The following is a 13541-nucleotide window of genomic DNA, read 5'->3' on the forward strand; positions in this document are numbered from 1 at the left end:
ATTCCTCCAGGTCTTTCTAAGCAGGTTTTCTCTTAGAATGATGTCTGACTCCAGCTGCCTCATCATCAGCTCTGCAACTCCCAGGTCACATGATCAGGGCGCATGGCAGCATTGCTGGGTCATGAGGTTACCTGTCCCCATGTTGATGGGAGAGAAGTTAATGGGGGTTTTTAGCCTCCCGGTCCTGCACAGCTCTCTGGTTTTATTAGAGTGGGGACTGGCTACATGGGCGACCCCAAAACCACCCTACATCGACCTCCAAGAATCAAATTACCTGCCTGGGAAAAAAGGGCTCTCAAATCACTTCGCTTACAATGCAGCACTGGACCCTTCACAGGCTGCCTGTGTGCATGTGCTTTATTTTTAGCACACAGAAACCATTTGGCTCATACTGTATATCGCTGGGGTATGATTTTTTTTAAACTATTGCCACTACTACTATTGCTTAAATGTAACTTCCTGTGGAAAACATTAATTTATGGGAATTATTTGAAAAAAATTGTTAGGTCAAAAAATGTAGAATATGAACTCACATTAACCCTTCAATTTTATTTTCAGCCCCGGTGACTCACAAGAATTGTGGATGAGTATGAGCAATGAAATCGTGCGTATGCCGACCGCTGAACTGCAGTTTTGCACACCCAATACTGTCTCCTTTCATGAGCCAAAGACAGTAATCAAAACAGTTTTCACAGGAACAAGCAAGGGATGCATTTGGGAGGCGAGGTGAGGAAGGCCAAGGAAAAAGCTATTAATTACTAACCAACACATTCATGTAATTATAATTCTATATTTATAGTGAACTGAGGACATCACACAAAAACACACCGACATGCTCGTTCCCACTCTCAGGTCTGGGAGGAGAGATCCCCATTCTAATTAATGGTTGGAAAACAACTCCTTTATAGGCAAACACAGTCGAGAGAGTTGAGATAGAGCCGCTGGTTGATTTACCTATTACTATTTGCCTGATAAGCTTGCGCATTTAATAAGCTGTTTTGCACTTAGCTAAATATTACCTCTTGATGAGAGTAGTAATCAAAGCCTAATGTTTGCATTCATATACTCATTATCCTTTTTAATAACATGTTCTAATTCAATCATCGAAAGACGACAGGCTTTAATCTGCTCGTGCCTCAAGGTGTAATTGTAGCATTACAGTCAAACAAATTGATTTTGATTAGATGTGATACTGCCCATCTCCCGTGTGTGGCTATGCACAATGCATTCCGTTGGGAAAGTTAAATACAGTCAGTGTGTAATTATTTAAGCCAGAAAATCCACCATCTTGAGATGAGAGAGATAGCACTCTATCAACCTCACAGCTAACAAGAGACAGGATAAAAAACTTGTCCATCCATTTTGTTCAGCTTTGTTGAACAACTAACACACTAACAATGTGTGACTGGAATTTTTTGCTTGACAACAATAACATCTACTGTGACATTATGGAAAATATGATGAAGATCAAAACCACTGTCACTTTGCTACAGTCAATTTTAATTTGGCTACCAGCAGCAGCAGCAGCTTAGCTTAGCTAATCACAGACTGTTGAAGACTGGAAACACAGGGAACGTTAGCCTGACTGTCCAGAGGGGAACAAAATCCACTGAATCTAACTCTCGGAAGGGATGTTCACCATTTCATTTACCAAAATGCATCAATTATGACCAATTATGTGTATTTTTTTGACAGGTTGCCTGCAGTTGAACTGTAAAAGCTCAGTGCCACAACAACCATAAATTCAAGACAAGGGATGCTATCATCAGTTATAGGAGGATTTGAGGCCGTCACTCTACTTAACGTGATTGAGATCCTGACCCACCATGCATCGTGGAAAGTAACAAAGATATGTTGTTTGCTCTAAATTGCATCACATAATCACAATCAGTAAATTGGTGTCCTTGTGTGGCTCTCACCCACAGAGAGGAATGCTGTTTTCTGGGTGGGGGTTCTCCAAAGGCTCGGCAGGAGGGCTGACCAGGTCGAGGTGACTTTTCCTCTGTAAATTTGGTTATTTTTCTATATAAGTGGCCAAAGACAGTTACTACAACAACAAAATACTAGAGGACATTGTGAGTTAAGACGGACAGTCCTGTAACTTTGCTTTGTGGGTTGAAGTGTGAGACATTTCTCTTTTATTCTGAGCAAAATCCAGTGAAGGATCTGTTAAGTTGTCAGACTGTGAACACCGAAGGTCCCGCGCTGCAGGCCTACATTTCTACACAGATGTCATTTCGTCTCTGTTGCGACTCTGTTGCTACCTCCTCTGGCGGATCAGACGCAGAACGAAAAGTCAGTGTGAAAGAGGCTAGTGTCGACAGCTTTAAAGGTGTACAAATCAAAAACTCACTCTCACCAACCCCAAACATTTGTGAAAAGTAAAATGAAGTCTTTTCTTGGGGTGTTGATCACAGTTTAACAACAGAATGAAAACCTACTGGAATAAAGATATTAATGGTAATAACACCCACTTAACACATTATCATAACGCCTGCCATCTGCCAACCCCTACATTTAGATATCAAAATGCATAAACCACCACCCAGTTTGAAATCTTGGGTGTACACATAATTTTATATACAATACGTACATTCTCCTAACATGCTGATTTTGTTTGACTTTCTTTACTAACTGCAGATCTTTTTTTTTTCTTCATCTTTTTTTGTTTTCAGTTGCTTTTATCACACAGACGCTCAACTTGGCTGAGGCAGGCTACATGGCACAGGTGTTTAAACGCGCTGATTCAATCTGCCCTTCAAACCTTTCCAAGTCTGATTTTAACACTTAGTCAGCTGTTGACCTGCAGGGGTGTTTGTAGGAGGAAAGATGCATCAGTGCCTTGGAGCTCAAAGGCTTTTTCTTCAACAATGCCAAGCTCTACAGTTTAGGAGAGTTAAAGAAGAAATTCGGTTTAGAGGAAAATATCTTGCATTGCCTAAAAAATAAATGGTTCCACACCGGAGACAGAAGCAAAGGAATTGTCCAGTTAAGCCTCACGTCAGTGCTTCACTGTTGTGAAAGTGCGAAGTGTTGTTACGTGTCGAAATATGACTTTATGTTCCTACAGAGCTTGCGAAAGGGCAGCCGAGGAAGCCACCGAACACCTGTCAATCACATATTCACAGCGACTGACTGTTACAGTAGTGAGCAGCTCCGGTGTGTATGTATGTGACTGTATAACTGTGAGCTCTGCACGAAGAGAGCCGAACACATACAGCAAGGTCAGACATAGCCCTCAGCCTCCCTACCTGAGACATTTTTATAGTGCGTCAAGGCTGTTTCTGTACTGAGGGGATTATGGATCTAATATCTCAGAATAAAACTGGCAACATTACGTTCGTTAATAAGTACTGGGTGAATATATATGAGAGACACAGAAAGGAGGAGACAAGAGGAGATAAGTGTGTTTTTATCAGGAACTGCACGAGAATTAGTAAAGTAGGAGACGATGAAATGAGCTGCAATGCCACTGTAGATAAACTGTGGCCAGAGATGGATGGATAGAGGCAGAGATATCACTGTGATCTGTCCCAAAGGAGGGAAAAACAATCCGTGGTGATGGGAGCACAGTGCTGCTCGAATCCCCGACTAAACACCATTCGCAGCTGATTCAACATCCTCCAAGACTGTCGCAACGTGTCAGCTCGCTGATAATGTCAAGCAGCTGAGTGGTGGCAGCACTTTTAAATAGCCTTTGCATTTACAAGAGCTGGGAATTCGTTTTTTTTCTAAATTGTCTCACAAGCAATGACATTCATTTCCTCTCAATTGATGTCAAAATAAAAGGAACATTTCAGTCAGTATTCCCCTGGAAGTCACCAATCTGATAAGACTGTAGCCACTCAATTGTCCGTGTGTGGGGCTCATTTGTAATCTGAACGTGAACCTGGTTCTTTTTTCAAAGTGGAAAACTTTAAGTGAAGCCTGGCCTGGCCACCTCGCTACCTGGCCGTCCAGCCTTAACATGCATAATTGAAAAACGGTCAGAAAATGTGGTGATTGATTGCAGCCTGAGACCAAGGACCTTATAGCCCCATCTCTTTTTCACATGAAAGAGAGCCAGTCATTTTACTGGCCACTTGCCCAGAGGTGAGCTCCTCCTATTAAAGCTGTGAAACCCGGAGCCCTACTGAGAACAGCACTTTTAACTATAGTGTCATAACCCACTCCAGTCGTCCTCCATCGAAATTAAACATTTAGAGATCCTAAACGGTCCAGCCACTTGGTTGGGTCTGAGGTTGTAAAAAAAGAAAAAAAAAAAAGAAAAGAATTAAACACAATTTAAAAGTCAAATGTCCCACTGTGTGAATGAGAGTGTGTTATGACCTACTATAAAAGAATTACTTAATAATTATATTACTGACAGGAACCAGTGGGGCAGGGTAAGGAGCGGGGCTTTAAAAGGTTTATGATGGGACGGGCAGTAGATATGTGCTCACTGTTTTAAAGTTTTACAGATCGGACTAACGCGGACACACACGCAGGCATACGCACACACAAAAGTGCAGAGTTTGTGTTTGTCACTGTCATTTAGTTTGTCTTTAGACTTGACTTATTCATTTGTACACCATATTTTAACAAAAGGGACATAAAAGCACCATGTCAGTCAACATGATCGAACCTGAAGTGAACCTGGACATCACTATATGTGAATGTATATCTAACATAGACACCAAAATCCAGGTAAATTCAATTTTTGTACATTTTTGGATACTATGCGCTGCATCTCTACACTGGGGAGAGCTGATGGTCAACTACTGCAGGTGATACACTGAATAGGGTTATTTTTAGGGTATTTCATATCTATCTTTCCTTTCAGGGTTATGTTGAGGAGCTGTTTTTTTTTTTTTTTTGACAAACATAACTAAACCCATAAATTTTTCCTTAACTTTCGAAAGTTAAGCTGGTTCTGGAATGATCTCGGAGTCATGCATCACCCTCCACGCTTGGCTTATGGGTTAGAAGATTCGAATGGAGGGAAAGTTTAGCAGTGAAGTTGACTAGTGGCCATAAATGTACAGAACAGGTTACAGTTTCACCGTGATGAAACACTGTAGCTCCTTAATACCTGGGGAGATCTTGTGTTATAGTGACAGCTACCACTATCTCGCTAAAAGCAATGCTAAAATGCATGCTACTGTTGATGCTAACCCAAATCCATGCTATCGTGTTTTTGCAAGAACAGACTGGTTGCAATGGTAATAATTATGTGCGACTTTTAAACACAGCCCATCGTCTGCGAATGAATGTTAACCATCCTGCGGAGTAAGTTTGGCAGCTGTTCCGTTCTTGAGCCTGTGTGTCTATGCATGTGACACAAAATCCCCAAATTCACTGATGCACAAACAACCGAACACAATGTCACAAACACACACAGATCTCCTTCCTTCTTCGCACACCCACCCACACAACTGTACACCGGATTTCTGCACATCAATTCACGACAATTAAAAATAGTGTGGAAAAAAAGTGTGGAAATGATCAAACACAAGATAACCGAATGTTCTTCAGATATACATGAGCAAATTGTGTGTTTAAGTAGTAACCACATATGTACAGGACCCCTCAGCTGACAGATGTTAATTTAGGCCACGAGAAACTAGATCAGAATAAATGTGTATGATACGTTTCTCTTTTGTCATGGCCGAGGAGGTCAGGACTGTACAAAGTGTCCTGTAGCCTCACCTGCTTTACTTAGAACCAGACATGACACTTCCTTTTTTTTACACACGCACACACGCACACACACACACACACACACACACACACACACACACACACACACACACACACACACACACACACACACCGTGTCAGTGGAGTTGGGAGCAGGTGTGTTTTCCTCTGTCTCTTGATACTTCTTTGCTCAATTAAGGCGAAGATGAAGACCGGGGACAGGAAAACAACTGGCCAGCGTAAACACCCACTGCCAGCCAGCAAGCCTTCTTTCTTTTAATAATTCCTTCTAGCTATCGTTCTGATTGTGTCTTTTCTTTCTCTCTCCTGCGAAAACAACCTTTCTATGCAAAAACAAACACACAGGAAGATTGAATTGGCTGTTTTCTTTTGCCATTTCTGACACGTTCAGAGCTGCACCAAGCAGGAAAACAAAAACCTGCAGTGATTTAAATGCCCGTGTGACACTTGAGACCGTCTCCAAAAATGGTACTCACACATCTTGGATCATTTATCACTTCTGTGCTTTTATTTGGAATCATCAGACGAGTGATTACATATAAGTCACATGACATCCAAGTAGTGAATCTCTAAACTAAATTTAACTTGAAAGACGTTACACCCTTTTTTTATCTGCGTTACACTGGTGCTGTTAAAACAATTTAGACATTACACACTTGTTCCTGAGCGTCAGAAAGTGATCACTTGATTTAAAGGGACTGACATGTCCATTTAAGTTTTTTGTGTTTTTTGACTGACATCTTAAGGCTGAATAAACAAACTTTCTTTGTCTTCATAACTGATACAAACTGACCTTAAAGGACAACACAGTTTCATACTGTAGTACTTTGTTTATATGTGGCGGACCCTGCCACCTTTCTAGCTTCAAACAGTGTTCTGGGGACCTTATTTTCCTCTGAGAACCGCTTGTTTATACAGTTATTGATTTTTTTTCTTCTGAATTAGCATTATATATATTGCAAATATTTAATTTCGAGAAGTTGAATTTGTTCTCCAAAGTACGTAGTGCCCCTTTAAGAAAATTGATTGAATGGTGTTTTTTTTAATACTAAATAAAATAATTACTATAATGCGCCCCCCTCCCCCCAAGTTTACTAAAACTCTCTTCCTCTCTGTTTTATCATTCGTCTTTATTGTCTTCACCTCTGTGTCTTTCTTTCTCTCTATCTAATCTATCTCTCATTTTTCCTCCCCCTTTCCAGCCCTTATTCCCACATCACTCCTCTGTTTGTGTCGTTCTGTACTTTATGCCCCCTCTCTCTCTCTATCTACCCCGTACACATTGTCTCCTCCACACACACACACACACACACACACACACACACACACACACACACACACCACACGCACACACACACACACACACACACACACACACACCTTGTTGAATCGGGAGTGTGTGTCCATGTGCGATGCCACTGTCACTGGGATTGAGAGATTTTTATTTAATCCCAGAGCCTCCCCCTGTGATGGATGAAAAAACCTCCACCCCGCCTCCCGCAGTCACACACACACACACACACACACACACACACACACACACACACACACACACACACACACACACACACACACACACACCGTAGTAATAGGTATTAGGGAGATGGATGAAGAGCCTGTGCTCACTAGGGGACTTAATGTCAGCTCTTTGACTTTATGAGAAAAGAACAAACAATGAGAAGAAAGTAAAACAACTAAAACTAAGTGAGAGAAAGAGAGAGAAGAATAAAGTGAGAGAGCCAAAATTAAATGAGGTCTTCCGGCATTTTTTATGACTTATGAATATTAATGATTGCTGGCTGGAAATTATGACTGTAAGAGGAGTAAATAACCCCCCCTGCACCTCTTCACCCCACATTTAATAAGACTTTGGTCTCAGAGACTATGGTAAAGCACCTCATTAACTCCAAAGTCTGTGAGTCAATCAGTCAATGAAAATATCTACAAATACTAAATAAAGCCATAAATATGGTATATATTAACCTTGATTTTTTTTGCACCAATGTTAAGTGTTTGATATGAAAGTGATGTGCTTAAATCCTACAATCAAGACACAAACAAGTTTTTTGTTAGAAAAATTTATACATTTGAATTTGAAAAAAGTGTTTCACTCCACTGTCACATTATAGAAAGACAAGGAAAAACTTAACTTCAATCAAATCTAAATGTCCATCTGCTGTAAAAACCACCCCATATAACCCCAAATCTTTGCTCTTGTGTGTGTAGTTCATCACAAAAGTGTGTGTGTGTGTGTGTGTGTGTGTGTGTGTGTGTGTGTGTGTGTGTGTCACTAGTTGGTCTATAGAGGGCTCATTAGGGACAAGTGGGGCTTAACCTGAGGGATTGTGTCAATATCTGGCAACCTCTGCTGAGTCACTGTGTTTAACTGAGTGCCAACGACACGATCAATACTTTGATTGGAGAATTATGGAAATGGATTTCCACTGTGTACTTTAGGCCTTCCAATTCAATTACGGCTGGTGCTCCAATGACGAACGCTGGCGGGGTTTGACACCGGACAGGACCTGCATTACAACGCCGAAAGACGTCAGGAAATCTTTAATATTGACACCCTCGCAAAATGGAGGTAACACATCACTGTTATCATTATGACAGCCTGGTGGTGGAACTATTCATCATGGCCAGTGATGATAATGTTTAGATGGAACACCAAGTGTGGAGTGTGTTTGATGTACAAATACTTGAGAGGGATGTGCTGTTGCCTTCAGACAATTTCTTTTAAAGTTGTACTGACACATTGGTTGGGGTATCTATTAATGGTTTAACTGGTGACAAAATGGCAAAGAAATAGTGATTATGGATGCTTTTTCACACTTTTATCTGTAAAAGGACTCCTCTCACTTCACAGCAAACGCCATTATCCCTCCACACCGGAGATCCTGAGATGGCAGCCATTTGATTGACAGCTCATTTGAGCACATATGAGCTTATATGCCCACCCTAGAGCTGACAACAGCCAATGAGTGATTTTGCAATGAGTTTTTGACTAATTGATATGCAAAAACTCAGTGTAAATAAAACAATAATGAACTATAATGAGTGTTTGCAGCTGTTACTCTCAAGCAGGTGTATGTTGAGGTCACAAAATTTGCTTTTTTTTGCCAGGTACCTGAATATTTCCTTAGAAAAACACAAGTTAAGTGTCCATTTTTAGTAATGTTTTTATTTAATTTTAACTTCAACCATTTTTTTCCCAGTGTGTTCAAACTAAAAAATTAATGCCAGAAGCACTTAAGCGTTTTCAACAGCTTGTTAAAAAAAATAATCTTACACACTTTCAAAAAAGACCAAAACATGACTGAACTCTGAATGGTTAAACAGCTTTGAACTTTGGGGTGAGACTTGGAAAGGCTATTTAGGATAATTTTATATAATTTCCCAGTAATGGTAAAAATCACAGAGTGCACTTTACACAGAAACACAGAGCAGGGATAGTAAACACAATTTCTGACTATTTTATAATGCCAAAGAGGGGATGGGGATGTGTGCTTGTGGGGTCATGAACTTGATCATTATTTTGACATTATTCTCTTGATATTAAAATTTCAAAAGCTCTGCGGTAATTTATACATATTCAGGGGAATTACACACAATGTTCTGTGCAGGATAAGTAGCACCCCGAAGCCCGTTAATCTGTTTCCCATTACACAAATCCAGGAGTAGGCCGTGTTATTTTCCCCAGTCAGCTCAGCATCATCACTGAGGTCATTCTACGCACACAGGCATTCATACAGTGCACGCACACACTTACTCTGTTCTCTTTGAAAGAAAATTAGACTAAATTATTTAATCTTCTATCTAAATATGAGCACAATACATCATTTTGTGGCTTTGCTGCAGAAATAAAAACAGAGGGAGGATTTTGCAATAAGATGACTTTAATTTAAGCAAAACTCCCAGCGAGGGAAAATCAGACATCTGCTCAATGAAACACCTTTAAAAAAACCTCAGGAAATGGAGCATTCATTTTTTTTCCTGAGAAATGCTTGAACTCAAGGGGATCAGGCTAGACTCTAATTTGAAATTAATCTATAGTTATCATTCAGAGCCATACCCTGAGTGCCAGCTGGAGAAAAGTGTAGTTCAGACACGGCACTGAGGTTTGGCTGACGGCGTCGTCTGCCCCATTCATGCTCCACAATCGCTGGTTTATTCACGGCTGCGTGGGGATCAGCTGATTAGTAACATCCGGTCGTATTCACGCAAGTGTACAAAGCAGCCATTATAACCCTGTTGCTACTTGAGAGCACCCCTCAGAGTTCTGAGAGCAGAGCCATTTCCCTGAAATGGTCAATTTCTTGATGTACTGACTAAACTGCTTTCACACCTCAGCAATATTACAGAAAGGCATTTCTCAGTTTATTGCCGTTTGTAACGCACAATGAAATAAAATGCAGGTGTTTAAATGCTGATGGGTGGATTCCTGCTGAGGTGACAAAACTCAATCTTCATTCATGAGAAACTGGAGCAGTGGGTCATGCCAATTTTGCCCAGCATTTGACCTTAAAGGTTACAGATTTATCCATTAGTCATTTTACAGCACCAGGGGTTGTGGAACGAAAGCTGAGTGTTTTTCACTTCATGCTGAAGTCAAGCTGTGATTCTGCTAACCTGTACTGAACTGTGCATTGTTGACAAGCTGAGGGCAATAAAGTGCCAAAACAGGGCGGTTCTGAATGATCAGCACATTCGCACTCCAACGCATAAAATACAGCAAGCGAGGTCAGTGGTCTTCTGCTTCTACGTGAAGCTGCAGTCACCCCTATAATGTCACTGCTTGAAGTGCCCCTTCAGTTCAGTGGCCGGGGTGTCTGTGGCTCAGGGGTAGAGCCACCGTGTTGTTATCAGAAGGTCACGGGTTCAGTTCCCCTGGTCTGCATGTCAAAGTGTCCTTGGGCAAGATACTCAACCTCAAACTGCTCCTGATGTGCTGGTCGGCACATTGCATGGAAGCCACCGCCCTTCAGTGTGTGAATGTATGTATGAATTACTGTAAGTCGCTTTGGACAGAAGAGTCCAAATAGATAAATGCCCTAAAATGTAAATGTAGTATAGAGAGCACGAAAAGTTCAAATCAGGAGGTTGTACTCTGGACATTCTCTCTCCATTTGTGACTGCGGGTCATGAGTGATTTGCTTTTTAAGTTATGTTACTTAAAGGTTCAATTTCTTAAAAGTAGATTAGTGGCTGGCAAGTTGGCTGGCATCCCAAGTGACAGTATTTGACGAGATTGAACTGAGGCTCTTTGAGGAAATCATGTAACTCATGTATCTTAAGTGACATAAGTTACGTAAATAATGTACCTACCTAACTGGCGTAATTGACTTAAGTGATGTCACCTACATACACCACCTTTGTATGTCACTTTTGTACATCATTTAAGTACATCACCTACCCAGATCAGTCATGTCACTTTTGTTACTGAAGTTATGAGACTAAAGGTAGTGTTTTTAACCTAAAGTATGATCATTTTCTAAACCTGACCGAGTAGTGTTGGAGCAGTGACAGTCCAAAAAGTCATAACATGCCATTATAGTATCTGTGACTTTGTATTAAACATATTATTTCTAACTTGACCCCAGAGCCTTTATTTGAAAGTCTAACTAGGTGTTGCATGTCAGGTATTACTGCTACGTTGGACTACAGAGCCCTCAGCACCAGAACGTGTGTGTGTGTGTGTATGCACACACTCTTCTTATTGATGAACATAGTTTCTATAGTCATTTATTGGATGATTCTGTTGTACCACAGACTTCTACTTGCATTTGATGTCTGGGTTGGATGCTTTTTGATGAAGTTGTTCTCAGATATCTGGTTGTCTGTCACTGTTCTTTAAGAATCGATTCAATTAAGAACAAGTACGAAACAATCCACGTTACACACACTCACACACACATGCAGAGAGAGAGAGAGAGAAGGAGAGAGTTTCCCACTGCCCGTCACCAGCACACCCCCTAAATCAATAGGTACAAGTGAACAGCGGTGAGCAAATGAAATCCAAAGACCACGCGCTCTTCTTATTCCTGCATCAATCACGGCGGACTGGTAGCCAGCAGGGCGGGGCCGGTGCACCCATCCGTCATCCCCGAGGCGCTCTCACAAAGTGACACACTGTTGGTCACAGCCTCAGTCTTCTCCCGAAAAGATAGCCGAGGAACAGTCGAGTTCATACTGTGTGACAAGCTGACGTCTGGAGCTCACACTGGGTGTATATTGACCATTTAAATCACGCAGATTACGTTTTTGCCCCGAGAATTGTATTCCGGTCATGGTGTTGAAAACCTCCCGCAACCTGAAAATTAATGACAGCCAGCAAGAGTAGGACTAATAAAATGCTGTTAAGTGTTTGCTGTTCCCTTGAGGCACATTTGATTGCAGGTTTAACAGACTGTTGAGTAAAAACCTCCCACTACACTGGAATGATTTCCTTGACACCATCATAATTTAGCCATCTACACCACCAACTGTGGTCAGTGAGGAGCCTCTATCATTATTAACCGCTTGCTGATTTAAAGGTTAAATATTAGCCCATTCATTCACTATACAAGGTGTTTCTACACTTTTTTTCAGAAAACCCCATTTGAACTCAACTCTTGTTTGGACAAGAGATACTTCTGGCTGCACACAAAGCAAAGGATCACAGGGTTTGGATCTGAGAGCAGACAGTCCAAGGCAAACAAAACAGCTCACTCCTCAAAGTGTGCAGCTCAGGTTATTACACTTTTTTGCCCTCGGTGACTCAGGCTTGTATACACTTTGTTTCTTAAGATAAGGGTGTCATGTCGAGGCAGATGAAAGGGGAAATAATAGTTTGACTTTTCTTAAGGTATTAAAACTGCCAGTTTTTCTCAGCCTCGAGCCCAACAGATGAGACAACGGGGAAAAGAAGACGAAACACCGTTGAGACCGAGCCTGCTGCAGTACGTGACATCTCCTCCGCCAGCCCGGTGCAATGATCAGGGCCATCAGTCAAGACTTTATTGATCCCCCACATAACAGAACTCATCTATGCAAAATGAATTGGCCTTGTAAAGTCACATATATCTTTTCCCTTTTAAAGACAGTGAAGCAGATGATGATAAATGTCAAAGTTACAATGAAAAATAATAAAATAATAGTGTCACCTTTTCATGGATCTAAAACGTTACAGCTAAAGAAGCACGCTCAGACATTCAACATGTTTGGCTCTGTCACAACCTTACGTCTGCGCTCTGTAATTCATTTAATTTGGCACTAGCTGTTGTAGTAATGCATTTATGTCATTTAGCACAGCGTAATGTCCATTACAGTGATGGCCTCTGGAGAGGGTCCCAATCTATCACGCATTTGTGGCTGCCATAGATCGCTGTTCCCCGCCGCTGTGTTAAATCAATCAAGGATGGCATTAATGGATGCAAAGATTTACCTGTACTCTTTTTACTGGATGAAAAAAACGCACATTGGTATTTTGACAAGTGGAAGATTCATAGAGGCTGCTGAAGAAATGAGAGCTCTGTATAACAGAAACATCCGCCCTGCTGCAGTGCCCTAACACATCTGCTGCTTCTATTCTGCCGCTGAACCTGACCTCTGACCTATCATTGCAATGTTCTTGATAAAGAAATCCTCAGAATTGCAAGCAGGACATGATTATCATCATTAGTCAGTGGTCGCTTAAGGGTTAGACGAGCATCAGTTTAATAGAATTCAGAACCACAATCACAGTCCCCATCAAGGTTCAAGGTAAAGGTATGTTTATTTAGCATTTTTACAACACAACACAAAAGTATGAGTCCTTTTCTGCTACAGTCAGAGAAATAAAAACCCCAAACTATCTGCGA

General features: G+C 41.2%; 1 protein-coding gene across 1 annotated transcript in view; it reads right to left on the reverse strand.

Moving 5' to 3' along the window:
- Positions 1 to 13541, reverse strand: part of epha6 (eph receptor A6) — a 191267-nt gene that overhangs the window by 141255 nt on the left and 36471 nt on the right. The gene's annotated exons all lie outside the window — the stretch shown is intronic.

This window comes from Sparus aurata, chromosome 9, assembly GCF_900880675.1.
Source record: "Sparus aurata chromosome 9, fSpaAur1.1, whole genome shotgun sequence".
Lineage (NCBI taxonomy): Eukaryota > Metazoa > Chordata > Actinopteri > Spariformes > Sparidae > Sparus > Sparus aurata.